The sequence below is a fragment of the Ovis canadensis genome, chromosome 20, assembly GCF_042477335.2.
Source record: "Ovis canadensis isolate MfBH-ARS-UI-01 breed Bighorn chromosome 20, ARS-UI_OviCan_v2, whole genome shotgun sequence".
NCBI classification, from domain to species: domain Eukaryota; kingdom Metazoa; phylum Chordata; class Mammalia; order Artiodactyla; family Bovidae; genus Ovis; species Ovis canadensis.
Genome location: NC_091264.1, coordinates 14,766,490 through 14,788,014, shown reverse-complemented (window position 1 = coordinate 14,788,014; position 21,525 = coordinate 14,766,490).

Genomic DNA, 21,525 nt, shown 5'->3' with positions numbered 1-21,525 from the left:
CACCCAGAAATCACGTGGGCCCCCAGGGGAAATCACGTGGGCCCCACCCGGAAATCACGTGGGCCCCACCCGGAAATCACGTGGGCCCCACCCGGAAATCACGTGGGCCCCACCCGGATATCACGTGGGCCCCACCCGGAAATCACGTGGGCCCCACCCGGAAATAACGTGGGCCCCACGGGGAAATCACGTGGGCCCCACCCGGAAATCACGTGGGCCCCACCCGGAAATCACGTGGGCCCCCAGGGGAAATCACGTGGGCCCCACCCGGAAATCACGTGGGCCCCACCCGGAAATCACGTGGGCCCCACCCGGAAATCACATGGGCCCCACCCGGAAATCACGTGGGCCCACCCGGAAATCACGTGGGCCCCACCCGGAATCACGTGGGCCCCACCCGGAAATCACGTGGGCCCCACCCGGAAATCACGTGGGCCCCATGGGGAAATCACGTGGGCCCCACCCGGAAATCACGTGGGCCCCACCCGGAAATCACGTGGGCCCCACCCGGAAATCACGTGGGCCCCACCCGGAAATCACGTGGGCCCCATGGGGAAATCACGTGGGCCCCACCCGGAAATCACGTGGGCCCCACCCGGAAATCACGTGGGCCCCACCCGGAAATCACGTGGGCCCCACCCGGAAATCACGTGGGCCCCACACGGAAATCACGTGGGCCCCACCCGGAAATCACGTGGGCCCCACTCGGAAATCACGTGGGCCCCACCCGGAAATCACGTGGGCCCCCAGGGGAAATCACGTGGGGCCCACCCGGAAATCACGTGGGCCCCACCCGGAAATCACGTGGGCCCCACCCGGAAATCACGTGGGCCCCACCCGGAAATCACGTGGGCCCCACCCGGAAATCACGTGGGCCCCACCCGGAAATCACGTGGGCCCCACCCGGAAATCACGTGGGCCCCACCCGGAAATCACGTGGGCCCCACCCGGAAATCACGTGGGCCCCACCCGGAAATCACGTGGGCCCCACCCGGAAATCACGTGGGCCCCCAGGGGAAATCACGTGGGCCCCACAAGGAAATCACGTGGGCCCCACCCGGAAATCACGTGGGCCCCACCCGGAAATCACGTGGGCCACACCCGGAAATCACGTGGGCCCCACGGGGAAATCACGTGGGCCCCACCCGGAAATCACGTGGGCCCCACCCGGAAATCACGTGGGCCCCACCCGGAAATCACGTGGGCCCCACCCGGAAATCACGTGGGCCCCACCCGGAAATCACGTGGGCCCCACCCGGAAATCACGTGGGCCCCACGGGGAAATCACGTGGGCCCCACCCGGAAATCACGTGGGCCCCACCCGGAAATCACGTGGGCCCCACCCGGAAATCACGTGGGGCCCACGGGGAAATCACGTGGGCCCCACCCGGAAATCACGTGGGCCCCACCCGGAAATCACGTGGGCCCCACACGGAAATCACGTGGGCCCCACCCGGAAATCACGTGGGCCCCACCCGGAAATCACGTGGGCCCCACCCGGAAATCACGTGGGCCCCACCCGGAAATCACGTGGGCCCCACCCGGAAATCACGTGGGCCCCACGGGGAAATCACGTGGGCCCCACCCGGAAATCACGTGGGCACCACGGGGAAATCACGTGGGCCCCACCCGGAAATCACGTGGGCACCACGGGGAAATCACGTGGGCCCCACCCGGAAATCACGTGGGCCCCACCCGGAAATCACGTGGGCCCCACCCGGAAATCACGTGGGGCCCACCCGGAAATCACGTGGGCCCCACCCGGAAATCACGTGGGCCCCACGGGGAAATCACGTGGGCCCCACCCGGAAATCACGTGGGCACCACCCGGAAATCACGTGGGCCCCACACGGAAATCACGTGGGCCCCACCCGGAAATCACGTGGGCCCCACACGGAAATCACGTGGGCCCCACCCGGAAATCACGTGGGCCCCACCCGGAAATCACGTGGGCCCCACCCGGAAATCACGTGGGCCCCACGCGGAAATCACGTGGGCCCCACGGGGAAATCACGTGGGCCCCACCCGGAAATCACGTGGGCCCCACCCGGAAATCACGTGGGCCCCACCCGGAAGTCACGTGGGCCCCACCCGGAAATCACGTGGGCCCCACCCGGATATCACGTGGGCCCCACCCGGAAATCACGTGGGCCCCACCCGGAAATCACGTGGGCCCCACCCGGAAATCACGTGGGCCCCACCCGGAAATCACGTGGGCCCCACCCGGAAATCACGTGGGCACCACGGGGAAATCACGTGGGCCCCACCCGGAAATCACGTGGGCCCCACCCGGAAATCACGTGGGCCCCACCCGGAAATCACGTGGGGCCCACCCGGAAATCACGTGGGCCCCACCCGGAAATCACGTGGGCCCCACGGGGAAATCACGTGGGCCCCACCCGGAAATCACGTGGGCCCCACCCGGAAATCACGTAGGCCCCACACGGAAATCACGTGGGCCCCACGGGGAAATCACTTGGGTCCCACCCGGAAATCACGTGGGCCCCACCCGGAAATCACGTGGGCCCCACCCGGAAATCACGTGGGCCCCACCCGGAAATCACGTGGGCCCCACCCGGAAATCACGTGGGCCCCACCCGGAAATCACGTGGGCCCCATCCGGAAATCACGTGGGCCCCACGGGGAAATCACGTGGGCCCCACCCGGAAATCACGTGGGGCCCACCCGGAAATCACGTGGGCCCCACGGGGAAATCACGTGGGCCCCACCCGGAAATCACGTGGGCCCCACCCGGAAATCACGTGGGCCCCACCCGGAAATCACGTGGGCCCCACCCGGAAATCACGTGGGCCCCACCCGGAAATCACGTGGGCCCCACCCGGAAATCACGTGGGCCCCACCCGGAAATCACGTGGGCCCCACCCGGAAATCACGTGGGCCCCCAGGGGAAATCACGTGGGCCCCACCCGGAAATCACGTGGGCCCCACCCGGAAATCACGTGGGCCCCACCCGGAAATCACGTGGGCCCCACCCGGAAATCACGTGGGCCCCACGGGGAAATCACGTGGGCCCCACGGGGAAATCACGTGGGCCCCACCCGGAAATCACGTGGGCCCCACCCGGAAATCACGTGGGCCCCACCCGGAAATCACGTGGGCCCCACCCGGAAATCACGTGGGCCCCACCCGGAAATCACGTGGGCCCCACCCGGAAATCACGTGGGCCCCACCCGGAAATCACGTGGGCCCCACCCGGAAATCACGTGGGCCCCACCCGGAAATCACGTGGGCCCCACGGGGAAATCACGTGGGCCCCACCCGGAAATCACGTGGGCCCCACCCGGAAATCACGTGGGCCCCACGGGGAAATCACGTGGGCCCCACTCGGAAATCACGTGGGCCCCACCCGGAAATCACGTGGGCCCCACCCGGAAATCACGTGGGCCCCACCCGGAAATCACGTGGGCCCCACCCGGAAATCACGTGGGCCCCACCCGGAAATCACGTGGGCCCCACCCGGAAATCACGTGGGCCCTACCCGGAAATCACGTGGGCCCCCAGGGGAAATCACGTGGGCCCCACCCGGAAATCACGTGGGCCCCACCCGGAAATCACGTGGGCCCCACCCGGAAATCACGTGGGCCCCACCCGGAAATCACGTGGGCCCCACCCGGAAATCACGTGGGCCCCACCCGGAAATCACGTGGGCCCCACCCGGAAATCACGTGGGCCCCACGGGGAAATCACGTGGGCCCCACCCGGAAATCACGTGGGCCCCACCCGGAAATCACGTGGGCCCCACGGGGAAATCACGTGGGCCCCACCCGGAAATCACGTTGGCCCCACCCGGAAATCACGTGGGCCCCACCCGGAAATCACGTGGGCCCCACCCGGAAATCACGTGGCCCCACCCGGAAATCACGTGGGCCCCACCCGGAAATCACGTGGGCCCCCAGGGGAAATCACGTGGGCCCCACCCGGAAATCACGTGGGCCCCACCCGGAAATCACGTGGGCCCCACCCGGAAATCACGTGGGCCCGACGGGGAAATCACGTGGGCCCCACCCGGAAATCACGTGGGCCCCACCCGGAAATCACGTGGGCCCCACCCGGAAATCACGTGGGCCCCACCCGGAAATCACGTGGGCCCCACCCGGAAATCACGTGGGCCCCACCCGGAAATCACGTGGGCCCCACCCGGAAATCACGTGGGCCCCACCCGGAAATCACGTGGGCCCCACCCGGAAATCACGTGGGCCCCACCCGGAAATCACGTGGGCCCCACCCTGAAATCACGTGGGCCCCACCCGGAAATCACGTGGGCCCCACCCGGAAATCACGTGGGCCCCACCCGGAAATCACGTGGGCCCCACCCGGAAATCACGTGGGCCCCACGGGGAAATCACGTGGGCCCCACCCGGAAATCACGTGGGCCCCACCCGGAAATCACGTGGGCCCCCAGGGGAAATCACGTGGGCCCCACCCGGAAATCACGTGGGCCCCACCTGGAAATCACGTGGGCCCCACCCTGAAATCACGTGGACCCCACCCGGAAATCACGTGGGCCCCACGGGGAAATCACGTGGGCCCCACCCGGAAATCACGTGGGCCCCACCCGGAAATCACGTGGGCCCCACCCGGAAATCACGTGGGCCCCCAGGGGAAATCACGTGGGCCCCACCCGGAAATCACGTGGGCCCCACCCGGAAATCACGTGGGCCCCACCCGGAAATCACGTGGGCCCGACGGGGAAATCACGTGGGCCCCACCCGGAAATCACGTGGTCCCCACCCGGAAATCACGTGGGCCCCACCCGGAAATCACGTGGGCCCCACGGGGAAATCACGTGGGCCCCACCCGGAAATCACGTGGGCCCCACCCGGAAATCACGTGGGCCCCACCCGGAAATCACGTGGGCCCCACCCGGAAATCACGTGGGCCCCTCCCGGAAATCACGTGGGCCCCCAGGGGAAATCACGTGGGCCCCACCCGGAAATCACGTGGGCCCCACCCGGAAATCACGTGGGCCCCACTCGGAAATCACGTGGGCCCCACGGGGAAATCACGTGGGCCCCACCCGGAAATCACGTGGGCCCCACCCGGAAATCACGTGGGCCCCCAGGGGAAATCACGTGGGCCCCACCCGGAAATCACGTGGGCCCCACTCGGAAATCACGTGGGCCCCACGGGGAAATCACGTGGGCCCCACCCGGAAATCACGTGGGCCCCACCCGGAAATCACGTGGGCCCCACGGGGAAATCACGTGGGCCCCACCCGGAAATCACGTGGGCCCCACCCGGAAATCACGTGGGCCCCACCCGGAAATCACGTGGGCCCCACCCGGAAATCACGTGGGCCCCACCCGGAAATCACGTGGGCCCCACCCGGAAATCACGTGGGCCCCACCCGGAAATCACGTGGGCCCCACCCGGAAATCACGTGGGCCCCACGGGGAAATCACGTGGGCCCCACCCAGAAATCACGTGGGCCCCACGGGGAAATCACGTGGGCCCCACCCGGAAATCACGTGGGCCCCACGGGGAAATCACGTGGGCCCCACCCGGAAATCACGTGGGGCCCACCCGGAAATCACGTGGGCCCCACCCGGAAATCACGTGGGCCCCACCCGGAAATCACGTGGGCCCCACCCGGAAATCACGTGGGCCCCCAGGGGAAATCACGTGGGCCCCACCCGGAAATCACGTGGGCCCCACCCGGAAATCACGTGGGCCCCCAGGGGAAATCACGTGGGCCCCACCCGGATATCACGTGGGCCCCACCCGGAAATCACGTGGCCCCACCCGGAAATAACGTGGGCCCCACCCGGAAATCACGTGGGCCCCACCCGGAAATCACGTGGGCCCCACCCGGAAATCACGTGGGCCCCCAGGGGAAATCACGTGGGCCCCACCCGGAAATCACGTGGGCCCCACCCGGAAATCACGTGGGCCCCACCCGGAAATCACGTGGGCCCCACCCGGAAATCACGTGGGCCCCACCCGGAAATCACGTGGGCCCCACCCGGAAATCACGTGGGCCCCACCCGGAAATCACGTGGGCCCCACCCGGAAATCACGTGGGCCCCATGGGGAAATCACGTGGGCCCCACCCGGAAATCACGTGGGCCCCACCCGGAAATCACGTGGGCCCCACCCGGAAATCACGTGGGCCCCACCCGGAAATCACGTGGGCCCCATGGGGAAATCACGTGGGCCCCACCCGGAAATCACGTGGGACCCACCCGGAAATCACGTGGGCCCCACCCGGAAATCACGTGGGCCCCACCCGGAAATCACGTGGGCCCCACCCTGAAATCACGTGGGCCCCACCCGGAAATCACGTGGGCCCCACCCGGAAATCACGTGGGCCCCACCCGGAAATCACGTGGGCCCCACCCGGAAATCACGTGGGCCCCACCCGGAAATCACGTGGGCCCCACCCGGAAATCACGTGGGCCCCCAGGTGAAATCACGTGGGCCCCACAAGGAAATCACGTGGGCCCCACCCGGAAATCACGTGGGCCCCACCCGGAAATCACGTGGGCCCCACCCGGAAATCACGTGGGCCCCACGGGGAAATCACGTGGGACCCACGGGGAAATCACGTGGGCCCCACCCGGAAATCACGTGGGCCCCACCCGGAAATCACCTGGGCCCCACCCGGAAATCACGTGGGCCCCACGGGGAAATCACGTGGGCCCCACGGGGAAATCACGTGGGCCCCACCCGGAAATCACGTGGGCCCCACCCGGAAATCACGTGAGCCCCACCCGGAAATCACATGGGCCCCACCCGGAAATCACGTGGGCCCCACCCGGAAATCACGTGGGCCCCACCCGGAAATCACGTGGGCCCCCAGGGGAAATCACGTGGGCCCCACCCGGAAATCACGTGGGCCGCACCCGGAAATCACGTGGGCCCCACCCGGAAATCACGTGGGCCCCACGGGGAAATCACGTGGGCCCCACCCGGAAATCACGTGGGCCCCACCCGGAAATCACGTGGGCCCCACCCGGAAATCACGTGGGCCCCACCCGGAAATCACGTGGGCCCCACCCGGAAATCACGTGGGCCCCACCCGGAAATCACGTGGGCCCCACGGGGAAATCACGTGGGGCCCACCCGGAAATCACGTGGGCCCCACGGGGAAATCACTTGGGCCCCACGGGGAAATCACGTGGGCCCCACCCGGAAATCACGGGGGCCCCACCCGGAAATCACGTGGGCCCCACCCGGAAATCACGTGGGCCCCACCCGGAAATCACGTGGGCCCCACCCGGAAATCTCGTGGGCCCCACCCGGAAATCACGTGGGCCCCACCCGGAAATCACGTGGGCCCCACCCGGAAATCACGTGGGCCCCACCCGGAAATCACGTGGGCCCCCAGGGGAAATCACGTGGGCCCCACCCGGAAATCACGTGGGCCCCACCCGGAAATCACGTGGGCCCCACCCGGAAATCACGTGGGCCCCACCCGGAAATCACGTGGGCCCCACCCGGAAATCACGTGGGCCCCACCCGGAAATCACGTGGGCCCCACCCGGAAATCACGTGGGCCCCACCCGGAAATCACGTGGGGCCCACCCGGAAATCACGTGGGCCCCACGGGGAAATCACGTGGGCCCCACCCGGAAATCACGTGGGCCCCACCCGGAAATCACGTGGGCCCCACCCGGAAATCACGTGGGCCCCACCCGGAAATCACGTGGGCCCCACCCGGAAATCACGTGGGCCCCACCCGGAAATCACGTGGGCCCCACCCGGAAATCACGTGGGCCCCACCCGGAAATCACGTGGGCCCCACCCGGAAATCACGTGGGCCCCCAGGGGAAATCACGTGGGCCCCACCCGGAAATCACGTGGGCCCCACCCGGAAATCACGTGGGCCCCACCCGGAAATCACGTGGGCCCCACCCGGAAATCACGTGGGCCCCACCCGGAAATCACGTGGGCCCCCAGGGGAAATCACGTGGGTCCCACCCGGAAATCACGTGGGCCCCACCCGGAAATCACGTGGGCCCCCAGGGGAAATCACGTGGGCCCCACCCGGATATCACGTGGGCCCCACCCGGAAATCACGTGGGCCCCACCCGGAAATAACGTGGGCCCCACGGGGAAATCACGTGGGCCCCACCCGGAAATCACGTGGGCCCCACGGGGAAATCACGTGGGCCCCACCCGGAAATCACGTGGGCCCCACCCGGAAATCACGTGGGCCCCACGGGGAAATCACGTGGGCCCCACGGGGAAATCACGTGGGCCCCACCCGGAAATCACGTGGGCCTCACCCGGAAATCACGTGGGCCCCACCCGGAAATCACGTGGGCCCCACCCGGAAATCACGTGGGCCCCACCCGGAAATCACGTGGGCCCCACCCGGAAATCACGTGGGCCCCACCCGGAAATCAGGTGGGCCCCACGGGGAAATCACGTGGGCCCCACGGGGAAATCACGTGGGCCCCACCCGGAAATCACGTGGGCCCCACCCGGAAATCACGTGAGCCCCACCCGGAAATCACGTGGGCCCCACCCGGAAATCACGTGGGCCCCACCCGGAAATCACGTGGGCCCCACCCGGAAATCACGTGGGCCCCCAGGGGAAATCACGTGGGCCCCACCCGGAAATCACGTGGGCCCCACCCGGAAATCATGTGGGCCCCACCCGGAAATCACGTGGGCCCCACGGGGAAATCACGTGGGCCCCACCCGGAAATCACGTGGGCCCCACGGGGAAATCACGTGGGCCCCACCCGGAAATCACGTGGGCCCCACCCGGAAATCACGTGGGCCCCACCCGGAAATCACGTGGGCCCCACCCGGAAATCACGTGGGCCCCACCAGGAAATCACGTGGGCCCCACCCGGAAATCACGTGGGCCCCACCCGGAAATCACGTGGGCCCCACCCGGAAATCACGTGGGCCCCACCCGGAAATCACGTGGGCCCCACCCGGAAATCACGTGGGCCCCACCCGGAAATCACGTGGGCCCCACCCGGAAATCACGTGGGCCCCACCCGGAAATCACGTGGGCCCCACCCGGAAATCACGTGGGCCCCACCCGGAAATCACGTGGGCCCCCAGGGGAAATCACGTGGGCCCCACAAGGAAATCACGTGGGCCCCACCCGGAAATCACGTGGGCCCCACCCGGAAAACACGTGGGCCCCACCCGGAAATCACGTGGGCCCCACGGGGAAATCACGTGGGCCCCACCCGGAAATCACGTGGGCCCCACCCGGAAATCACGTGGGCCCCACCCGGAAATCACGTGGGCCCCACCCGGAAATCACGTGGGCCCCACCCGGAAATCACGTGGGCCCCACCCGGAAATCACGTGGGGCCCACCCGGAAATCACGTGGGCCCCACCCGGAAATCACGTGGGCCCCACCCGGAAATCACGTGGGCCCCACCCGGAAATCACGTGGGCCCCACCCGGAAATCACGTGGGGCCGACCCGGAAATCACGTGGGCCCCACCCGGAAATCACGTGGTCCCCACCCGGAAATCACGTGGGCCCCACCCGGAAATCACGTGTGCCCCACCCGGAAATCACGTGGGCCCCCAGGGGATATCACGTGGGCCCCACAAGGAAATCACGTGGGCCCCACCCGGAAATCACGTGGGCCCCACCCGGAAATCACGTGGGCCCCACCCGGAAATCACGTGGGCCCCTCGGGGAAATCACATGGGCCCCACCCGGAAATCACGTGGGCCCCACCCGGAAATCACGTGGGCCCCACCCGGAAATCACGTGGGCCCCACCCGGAAATCACGTGGGCCCCACGCGGAAATCACGTGGGCCCACCGGGGAAATCACGTGGGCCCCACCCGGAAATCACGTGGGCCCCACCCGGAAATCACGTGGGCCCCACACGGAAATCACGTGGGCCCCACCCGGAAATCACGTGGGCCCCACCCGGAAATCACGTGGGCCCCACCCGGAAATCACGTGGGCCCCACGGGGAAATCACGTGGGCCCCACCCGGAAATCACGTGGGCCCCACCCGGAAATCACGTGGGCCCCACCCGGAAATCACGTGGGCACCACGGGGAAATCACGTGGGCCCCACCCGGAAATCACGTGGGCCCCACCCGGAAATCACGTGGGACCCCCCCGGAAATCACGTGGGGCCCACCCGGAAATCACGTGAGCCCCACCCGGAAATCACGTGGGCCCCACGGGGAAATCACGTGGGCCCCACCCGGAAATCACGTGGGCCGCACCCGGAAATCACGTGGGCCCCACACGGAAATCACGTGGGCCCCACCCGGAAATCACGTGGGCCCCACCCGGAAATCACGTGGGCCCCACCCGGAAATCACGTGGGCCCCACCCGGAAATCACGTGGGCCCCACCCGGAAATCACGTGGGCCCCACCCGGAAATCACGTGGGCCCCACGGGGAAATCACGTGGGCCCCACCCGGAAATCACGTGGGCCCCACCCGGAAATCACGTGGGCCCCACCCGGAAGTCACGTGGGCCCCACCCGGAAATCACGTGGGCCCCACCCGGAAATCACGTGGGCCCCACCCGGAAATCACGTGGGCCCCACCCGGAAATCACGTGGGCCCCACCCGGAAATCACGTGGGCCCCACCCGGAAATCACGTGGGCCCCACCCGGAAATCACGTGGGCCCCACGGGGAAATCACGTGGGCCCCACCCGGAAATCACGTGGGGCCCACCCGGAAATCACGTGGGCCCCAGGGGAAATCACGTGGGCCCCACCCGGAAATCACGTGGGCCCCACCCGGAAATCACGTGGGCCCCACCCGGAAATCACGTGGGCCCCACCCGGAAATCACGTGGGCCCCACCCGGAAATCACGTGGGCCCCACCCGGAAATCACGTGGGCCCCACCCGGAAATCACGTGGGCCCCACCCGGAAATCACGTGGGCCCCACCCGGAAATCACGTGGGGCCCACCCGGAAATCACGTGGGCCCCACGGGGAAATCACGTGGGCCCCACGGGGAAATCACGTGGGCCCCACCCGGAAATCACGTGGGCCCCACCCGGAAATCACGTGGGCCCCACCCGGAAATCACGTGGGCCCCACCCGGAAATCACGTGGGCCCCACCCGGAAATCACGTGGGCCCCACCCGGAAATCACGTGGGCCCCACCCGGAAATCACGTGGGCCCCACCCGGAAATCACGTGGACCCCACCCGGAAATCACGTGGGCCCAACGGGGAAATCACGTGGGCCCCACCCGGAAATCACGTGGGCCCCACCCGGAAATCACGTGGGCCCCACCCGGAAATCACGTGGGCCCCACCCTGAAATCACGTGGGCCCCACCCGGAAATCACGTGGGCCCCACCCGGAAATCACGTGGGCCCCACCCGGAAATCACGTGGGCCCCACCCGGAAATCACGTGGGCCCCACCCGGAAATCACGTGGGCCCCACCCGGAAATCACGTGGGCCCCACAAGGAAATCACGTGGGCCCCACCCGGAAATCACGTGGGCCCCACCCGGAAATCACGTGGGCCCCACCCGGAAATCACGTGGGCCCCACCGGGAAATCACGTGGGCCCCACCCGGAAATCACGTGGGCCCCACCCGGAAATCACGTGGGCCCCACCCGGAAATCACGTGGGCCCCACCCGGAAATCACGTGGGCCCCACCCGGAAATCACGTGGGCCCCACGGGGAAATCACGTGGGCCCCACCTGGAAATCACGTGGGCCCCACCCGGAAATCACGTGGGCCCCACCCGGAAATCACGTGGGCCCCACCCGGAAATCACGTGGGCCCCACGGGGAAATCACGTGGGCCCCACGGGGAAATCACGTGGGCCCCACCCGGAAATCACGTGGGCCCCACCCGGAAATCACGTGAGCCCCACCCGGAAATCACATGGGCCCCACCCGGAAATCACGTGGGCCCCACCCGGAAATCACGTGGGCCCCACCCGGAAATCACGTGGGCCCCCAGGGGAAATCACGTGGGCCCCACCCGGAAATCACGTGGGCCCCACCCGGAAATCACGTGGGCCCCACCCGGAAATCACGTGGGCCCCACGGTGTAATCACGTGGGCCCCACCCGGAAATCACGTGGGCCCCACCCGGAAATCACGTGGGCCCCACCCGGAAATCACGTGGGCCCCACCCGGAAATCACGTGGGCCCCACCCGGAAATCACGTGGGCCCCACCCGGAAATCACGTGGGGCCCACCCGGAAATCACGTGGGCCCCCAGGGTAAATCACGTGGGCCCCACCCGGAAATCACGTGGGCCCCACCCGGAAATCACGTGGGCCCCACGGGGAAATCACGTGGGCCCCACGGGGAAATCACGTGGGCCCCACCCGGAAATCACGTGGGCCCCACCCGGAAATCACGTGGGCCCCACCCGGAAATCACGTGGGCCCCACCCGGAAATCACGTGGGCCCCACCCGGAAATCACGTGGGCCCCACCCGGAAATCACGTGGGCCCCACCTGGAAATCACGTGGGCCCCCAGGGGAAATCACGTGGGCCCCACAAGGAAATCACGTGGGCCCCACCCGGAAATCACGTGGGCCCCACCCGGAAATCACGTGGGCCCCACCCGGAAATCACGTGGGCCCCACCCTGAAATCACGTGGGCCCCACCCGGAAATCACGTGGGCCCCACCCGGAAATCACGTGGGCCCCACCCGGAAATCACGTGGGCCCCACCCGGAAATCACGTGGGCCCCACCCGGAAATCACGTGGGCCCCACCCGGAAATCACGTGGGCCCCACCCGGAAATCACGTGGGCCCCATCCGGAAATCACGTGGGCCCCATGGGGAAATCACGTGGGCCCCACCCGGAAATCACGTGGGGCCCACCCGGAAATCACGTGGGCCCCACGGGGAAATCACGTGGGCCCCACCCGGAAATCACGTGGGCCCCACCCGGAAATCACGTGGGCCCCACCCGGAAATCACGTGGGCCCCACCCGGAAATCACGTGGGCCCCACCCGGAAATCACGTGGGCCCCCAGGGGAAATCACATGGGCCCCACCCGGATATCACGTGGGCCCCACCCGGAAATCACGTGGGCCCCACCCGGAAATCACGTGGGCCCCACCCGGAAATCACGTGGGCCCCACCCGGAAATCACGTGGGCCCCACGGGGAAATCACGTGGGCCCCCAGGGGAAATCACGTGGGCCCCACCCGGAAATCACGTGGGCCCCACCCGGAAATCACGTGGGCCCCACCCGGAAATCACGTGGGCCCCACCCGGAAATCACGTGGGCCCCACCCGGAAATCACGTGGGCCCCCAGGGGAAATCACGTGGGCCCCACAAGGAAATCACGTGGGCCCCACCCGGAAATCACGTGGGCCCCACCCGGAAATCACGTGGGCCCCACCCGGAAATCACGTGGGCCCCACCCGGAAATCACGTGGGCCCCACCCGGAAATCACGTGGGCCCCACCCGGAAATCACGTGGGCCCCACCCGGAATCACGTGGGCCCCACCCGGAATCACGTGGGCCCCACCCGGAAATCACGTGGGCCCCACCCGGAAATCACGTGGGCCCCACCCGGAAATCACGTGGGCCCCACCCGGAAATCACGTGGGCCCCACCCGGAATCACGTGGGCCCCACCCGGAAATCACGTGGGGCCCACCCGGAAATCACGTGGGCCCCACCCGGAAATCACGTGGGCCCCACGGGGAAATCACGTGGGCCCCACCCGGAAATCACGTGGGCCCCACGGGGAAATCACGTGGGCCCCACCCGGAAATCACGTGGGCAGCACCCGGAAATCACGTGGGCCTCACCAGGAAATCACGTGGGCCCCACCCGGAAATCACGTGGGCCCCACCCGGAAATCACGTGGGCCCCACCCGGAAATCACGTGGGCCCCACCCGGAAATCACGTGGGCCCCACCCGGAAATCACGTGGGCCCCACCCGGAAATCACGTGGGCCCCACCCGGAAATCACGTGGTCCCCACCCGGAAATCACGTGGGCCCCACCCGGAAATCACGTGGGCCCCACCCGGAAATCACGTGGGCCCCCAGGGGAAATCACGTGGGCCCCACAAGGAAATCACGTGGGCCCCACCCGGAAATCACGTGGGCCCCACCCGGAAATCACGTGGGCCCCACCCGGAAATCACGTGGGCCCCACGGGGAAATCACATGGGACCCACCCGGAAATCACGTGGGCCCCACCCGGAAATCACGTGGGCCCCACCCGGAAATCACGTGGGCCCCACCCGGAAATCACGTGGGCCCCACGCGGAAATCACGTGGGCCCACCGGGGAAATCACGTGGGCCCCACCCGGAAATCACGTGGGCCCCACCCGGAAATCACGTGGGCCCCACACGGAAATCACGTGGGCCCCACCCGGAAATCACGTGGGCCCCACCCGGAAATCACGTGGGCCCCACCCGGAAATCACGTGGGCCCCACGGGGAAATCACGTGGGCCCCACCCGGAAATCACGTGGGCACCACGGGGAAATCACGTGGGCCCCACCCGGAAATCACGTGGGCACCACGGGGAAATCACGTGGGCCCCACCCGGAAATCACGTGGGCCCCACCCGGAAATCACGTGGGCCCCACCCGGAAATCACGTGGGGCCCACCCGGAAATCACGTGAGCCCCACCCGGAAATCACGTGGGCCCCACGGGGAAATCACGTGGGCCCCACCCGGAAATCACGTGGGCCGCACCCGGAAATCACGTGGGCCCCACACGGAAATCACGTGGGCCCCACCCGGAAATCACGTGGGCCCCACCCGGAAATCACGTGGGCCCCACCCGGAAATCACGTGGGCCCCACCCGGAAATCACGTGGGCCCCACCCGGAAATCACGTGGGCCCCACCCGGAAATCACGTGGGCCCCACGGGGAAATCACGTGGGCCCTACCCGGAAATCACGTGGGCCCCACCCGGAAATCACGTGGGCCCCACCCGGAAGTCACGTGGGCCCCACCCGGAAATCACGTGGGCCCCACCCGGAAATCACGTGGGCCCCACCCGGAAATCACGTGGGCCCCACCCGGAAATCACGTGGGCCCCACCCGGAAATCACGTGGGCCCCACCCGGAAATCACGTGGGCCCCACCCGGAAATCACGTGGGCCCCACGGGGAAATCACGTGGGCCCCACCCGGAAATCACGTGGGGCCCACCCGGAAATCACGTGGGCCCCAGGGGAAATCACGTGGGCCCCACCCGGAAATCACGTGGGCCCCACCCGGAAATCACGTGGGCCCCACCCGGAAATCACGTGGGCCCCACCCGGAAATCACGTGGGCCCCACCCGGAAATCACGTGGGCCCCACCCGGAAATCACGTGGGCCCCACCCGGAAATCACGTGGGCCCCACCCGGAAATCACGTGGGCCCCACCCGGAAATCACGTGGGGCCCACCCGGAAATCACGTGGGCCCCACGGGGAAATCACGTGGGCCCCACGGGGAAATCACGTGGGCCCCACCCGGAAATCACGTGGGCCCCACCCGGAAATCACGTGGGCCCCACCCGGAAATCACGTGGGCCCCACCCGGAAATCACGTGGGCCCCACCCGGAAATCACGTGGGCCCCACCCGGAAATCACGTGGGCCCCACCCGGAAATCACGTGGGCCCCACCCGGAAATCACGTGGGCCCCACCCGGAAATCACGTGGGCCCCACCCGGAAATCACGTGGGCCCCACCCGGAAATCACGTGGGCCCCACCCGGAAATCACGTGGGCCCCACCCGGAAATCACGTGGGCCCCACCCGGAAATCACGTGGGCCCCACCCGGAAATCACGTGGGCCCCACCCGGAAATCACGTGGGCCCCACCCGGAAATCACGTGGGCCCCACCCGGAAATCACGTGGGCCCCACCCGGAAATCACGTGGGCCCCACCCGGAAATCACGTGGGCCCCACCCGGAAATCACGTGGGCCCCACAAGGAAATCACGTGGGCCCCACCCGGAAATCACGTGGGCCCCACCCGGAAATCACGTGGGCCCCACCCGGAAATCACGTGGGCCCCACCCGGAAATCACGTGGGCCCCACCGGGAAATCACGTGGGCCCCACCCGGAAATCACGTGGGCCCCACCCGGAAATCACGTGGGCCCCACCCGGAAATCACGTGGGCCCCACCCGGAAATCACGTGGGCCCCACCCGGAAATCACGTGGGCCCCACCCGGAAATCACGTGGGCCCCACCTGGAAATCACGTGGGCCCCACCAGGAAATCACGTGGGCCCCACCCGGAAATCACGTGGGCCCCACCCGGAAATCACGTGGGCCCCACGGGGAAATCACGTGGGCCCCACGGGGAAATCACGTGGGCCCCACCCGGAAATCACGTGGGCCCCACCCGGAAATCACGTGAGCCCCACCCGGAAATCACATGGGCCCCACCCGGAAATCACGTGGGCCCCACCCGGAAATCACGTGGGCCCCACCCGGAAATCACGTGGGCCCCCAGGGGAAATCACGTGGGCCCCACCCGGAAATCACGTGGGCCCCACCCGGAAATCACGTGGGCCCCACCCGGAAATCACGTGGGCCCCACGGGGAAATCACGTGGGCCCCACCCGGAAATCACGTGGGCCCCACCCGGAAATCACGTGGGCCCCACCCGGAAATCACGTGGGCCCCACCCGGAAATCACGTGGGCCCCACCCGGAAATCACGTGGGCCCCACCCGGAAATCACGTGGGGCCCACCCGGAAATCACGTGGGCCCCCAGGGGAAATCACGTGGGCCCCACCCGGAAATCACGTGGGCCCCACCCGGAAATCACGTGGGCCCCACCCGGAAATCACGTGGGCCCCACCCGGAAATCACGTGGGCTCCACCCGGAAATCACGTGGGCCCCACCCGGAAATCACGTGGGCCCCACCCGGAAATCACGTGGGCCCCACCCGGAAATCACGTGGGCCCTACGGGGAAATCACGTGGGCCCCACCCGGAAATCACGTGGGCCCCACCCGGAAATCACGTGGGCCCCACCCGGAAATCACGTGGGCCCCACCCGGAAATCACGTGGGCCCCACGGGGAAATCACGTGGGCCCCACGGGGAAATCACGTGGGCCCCACCCGGAAATCACGTGGGCCCCACCCGGAAATCACGTGGGCCCCACCCGGAAATCACGTGGGCCCCACCCGGAAATCACGTGGGCCCCACCCGGAAATCACGTGGGCCCCACCCGGAAATCACGTGGGCCCCACCTGGAAATCACGTGGGCCCCCAGGGGAAATCACGTGGGCCCCACAAGGAAATCACGTGGGCCCCACCCGGAAATCACGTGGGCCCCACCCGGAAATCACGTGGGCCCCACCCGGAAATCACGTGGGCCCCACCCTGAAATCACGTGGGCCCCACCCTGAAATCACGTGGGCCCCACCCGGAAATCACGTGGGCCCCACCCGGAAATCACGTGGGCCCCACCCGGAAATCACGTGGGCCCCACCCGGAAATCACGTGGGCCCCACCCGGAAATCACGTGGGCCCCACCCGGAAATCACGTGGGCCCCACCCGGAAATCACGTGGGCCCCATCCGGAAATCACGTGGGCCCCATGGGGAAATCACGTGGGCCCCACCCGGAAATCACGTGGGGCCCACCCGGAAATCACGTGGGCCCCACGGGGAAATCACGTGGGCCCCACCCGGAAATCACGTGGGCCCCACCCGGAAATCACGTGGGCCCCACCCGGAAATCACGTGGGCCCCACCCGGAAATCACGTGGGCCCCACCCGGAAATCACGTGGGCCCCCAGGGGAAATCACGTGGGCCCCACCCGGATATCACGTGGGCCCCACCCGGAAATCACGTGGGCCCCACCCGGAAATCACGTGGGCCCCACCCGGAAATCACGTGGGCCCCACCCGGAAATCACGTGGGCCCCACGGGGAAATCACGTGGGCCCCCAGGGGAAATCACGTGGGCCCCACCCGGAAATCACGTGGGCCCCACCCGGAAATCACGTGGGCCCCACCCGGAAATCACGTGGGCCCCACCCGGAAATCACGTGGGCCCCACCCGGAAATCACGTGGGCCCCACCCGGAAATCACGTGGGCCCCCAGGGGAAATCACGTGGGCCCCACAAGGAAATCACGTGGGCCCCACCCGGAAATCACGTGGGCCCCACCCGGAAATCACGTGGGCCCCACCCGGAAATCACGTGGGCCCCACCCGGAAATCACGTGGGCCCCACCCGGAAATCACGTGGGCCCCACCCGGAAATCACGTGGGCCCCACCCGGAAATCACGTGGGCCCCACCCGGAAATCACGTGGGCCCCACCCGGAAATCACGTGGGCCCCACCCGGAAATCACGTGGGCCCCACCCGGAATCACGTGGGCCCCACCCGGAAATCACGTGGGGCCCACCCGGAAATCACGTGGGCCCCACCCGGAAATCACGTGGGCCCCACGGGGAAATCACGTGGGCCCCACCCGGAAATCACGTGGGCAGCACCCGGAAATCACGTGGGCCTCACACGGAAATCACGTGGGCCCCACCCGGAAATCACGTGGGCCCCACACGGAAATCACGTGGGCCCCACCCGGAAATCACGTGGGCCCACCCGGAAATCACGTGGGCCCCACCCGGAAATCACGTGGGCCCCACCCGGAAATCACGTGGGCCCCACGGGGAAATCACGTGGGCCCCACCCGGAAATCACGTGGGCCCCACCCGGAAATCACGTGGGCCCCACCCGGAAGTCACGTGGGCCCCACCCGGAAATCACGTGGGCCCCACCCGGAAATCACGTGGGCCCCACCCGGAAATCACGTGGGCCCCACCCGGAAATCACGTGGGCCCCACCCGGAAATCACGTGGGCCCCACCCGGAAATCACGTGGGCCCCACCCGGAAATCACGTGGGCCCCACGGGGAAATCACGTGGGCCCCACCCGGAAATCACGTGGGCCCCACCCGGAAATCACGTGGGCCCCACCCGGAAATCACGTGGGGCCCACCCGGAAATCACGTGGGCCCCACCCGGAAATCACGTGGGCCCCACGGGGAAATCACGTGGGCCCCACCCGGAAATCACGTGGGCCCCACGGGGAAATCACGTAGGCTCCACCCGGAAATCACGTGGGCCCCACCCGGAAATCACGTGGGCCCCACCCGGAAATCACGTGGGACCCACCCGGAAATCACGTGGGCCCCACCCGGAAATCACGTGGGCCCCACCCGGAAATCACGTGGGCCCCACCCGGAAATCACGTGGGCCCCACCCGGAAATCACGTGGGCCCCACCCGGAAATCACGTGGGCACCACGGGGAAATCACGTGGGCCCCACCCGGAAATCACGTGGGCCCCACCCGGAAATCACGTGGGCCCCACCCGGAAATCACGTGGGGCCCACCCGGAAATCACGTGGGCCCCACCCGGAAATCACGTGGGCCCCACGGGGAAATCACGTGGGCCCCACCCGGAAATCACGTAGGCCCCACACGGAAATCACGTGGGCCCCACCCGGAAATCACGTGGGCCCCACCCGGAAATCACGTGGGCCCCACCCGGAAATCACGTGGGCCCCACCCGGAAATCACGTGGGCCCCACGGGGAAATCACGTGGGCCCCACGGGGAAATCACGTGGGCCCCACCCGGAAATCACGTGGGCCCCACCCGGAAATCACGTGGGACCCCAGGGGAAATCACGTGGGCCCCACCCGGAAATCACGTGGGCCCCACCCGGAAATCACGTGGGCCCCACCCGGAAATCACGTGGGCCACACCAGGAAATCACGTGGGCCCCACCCGGAAATCACGTGGGCCCCACCCGGAAATCACGTGGGCCCCACCCGGAAATCACGTGGGCCCCACCCGGAAATCACGTGGGCCCCACCCGGAAATCACGTGGGCCCCACCCGGAAATCACGTGGGCCCCACCCGGAAATCACGTGGGCCCCACCCGGAAATCACGTGGGCCCCACCCGGAAATCACGTGGGCCCCACCCGGAAATCACGTGGGCCCCACCCGGAAATCACGTGGGCCCCACCCGGAAATCACGTGGGCCCCACCCGGAAATCACGTGGGCCCCACCCGGAAATCACGTGGGCCCCACCCGGAAATCACGTGGGCCCCACCCGGAAATCACGTGGGCCCCACTCGGAAATCACGTGGGCCCCACCCGGAAATCACGTGGGCCCCCAGGGGAAATCACGTGGGCCCCACCCGGAAATCACGTGGGCCCCACCCGGAAATCACGTGGGACCCCAGGGGAAATCACGTGGGCCCCACCCGGAAATCACGTGGGCCCCACCCGGAAATCACGTGGGCCCCACCCGGAAATCACGTGGGCCCCACCCGGAAATCACGTGGGCCCCACCCGGAAATCACGTGGGCCCCACCCGGAAATCACGTGGGCCCCACCCGGAAATCACGTGGGCCCCACCCGGAAATCACGTGGGCCCCACCCGGAAATCACGTGGGCCCCACCCGGAAATCACGTGGGCCCCACCCGGAAATCACGTGGGCCCCACCCGGAAATCACGTGGGCCCCACCCGGAAATCACGTGGGCCCCACCCGGAAATCACGTGGGCCCCACCCGGAAATCACGTGGGCCCCCAGGGGAAATCACGTGGGCCCCACCCGGAAATCACGTGGGCCCCACCCGGAAATCACGTGGGCCCCACGGGGAAATCACGTGGGCCCCACCCGGAAATCACGTGGGCCCCACCCGGAAATCACGTGGGCCCCACCCGGAAATCACGTGGGCCCCACCCGGAAATCACGTGGGCCCCACGGGGAAATCACGTGGGCCCCACCCGGAAATCACGTGGGCCCAAGTGGAAATCACGTGGGCCCCACGGGGAAATCACGTGGGCCCCACGGGGAAATCACGTGGGCCCCACCCGGAAATCACGTGGGCCCCACCCGGAAATCACGTGGGCCCCACCCGGAAATCACGTGGGCCCCACCCGGAAATCACGTGGGCCCCACCCGGAAATCACGTGGGCCCCACCCGGAAATCACGTGGGCCCCCAGGGGAAATCACGTGGGCCCCACCCGGAAATCACGTGGGCCCCACCCGGAAATCACGTGGGCCCCACCCGGAAATCACGTGGGCCCCACGGTGAAATCACGTGGGCCCAACCCGGAAATCACGTGGGCCCCACCCGGAAATCACGTGGGCCCCACCCGGAAATCACGTGGGCCCCTGCCGGAAATCACGTGGGACCCACCCGGAAATCACGTGGGCCCCAACCGGAAATCACGTGGGCCCCACCCGGAAATCACGTGGGGCCCACCCGGAAATCACGTGGGCCCCACGGGGAAATCACGTGGGCCCCACCCGGAAATCACGTGGGCCCCACCCGGAAATCACGTGGGCCCCACCCTGAAATCACGTGGGCCCCACCCGGAAATCACGTCGGCCCCACCCGGAAATCACGTGGGCCCCACCAGGAAATCACGTGGGCCCCACCCGGAAATCACGTGGGCCCCACCCGGAAATCACGTGGGCCCCACCCGGAAATCACGTGGGCCCCACCCGGAAATCACGTGGGCCCCACCCGGAAATCACGTGGGCCCCACCCGGAAATCACGTGGGCCCCACCCGGAAATCACGTGGGCCCCACGGGGAAATCACGTGGGCC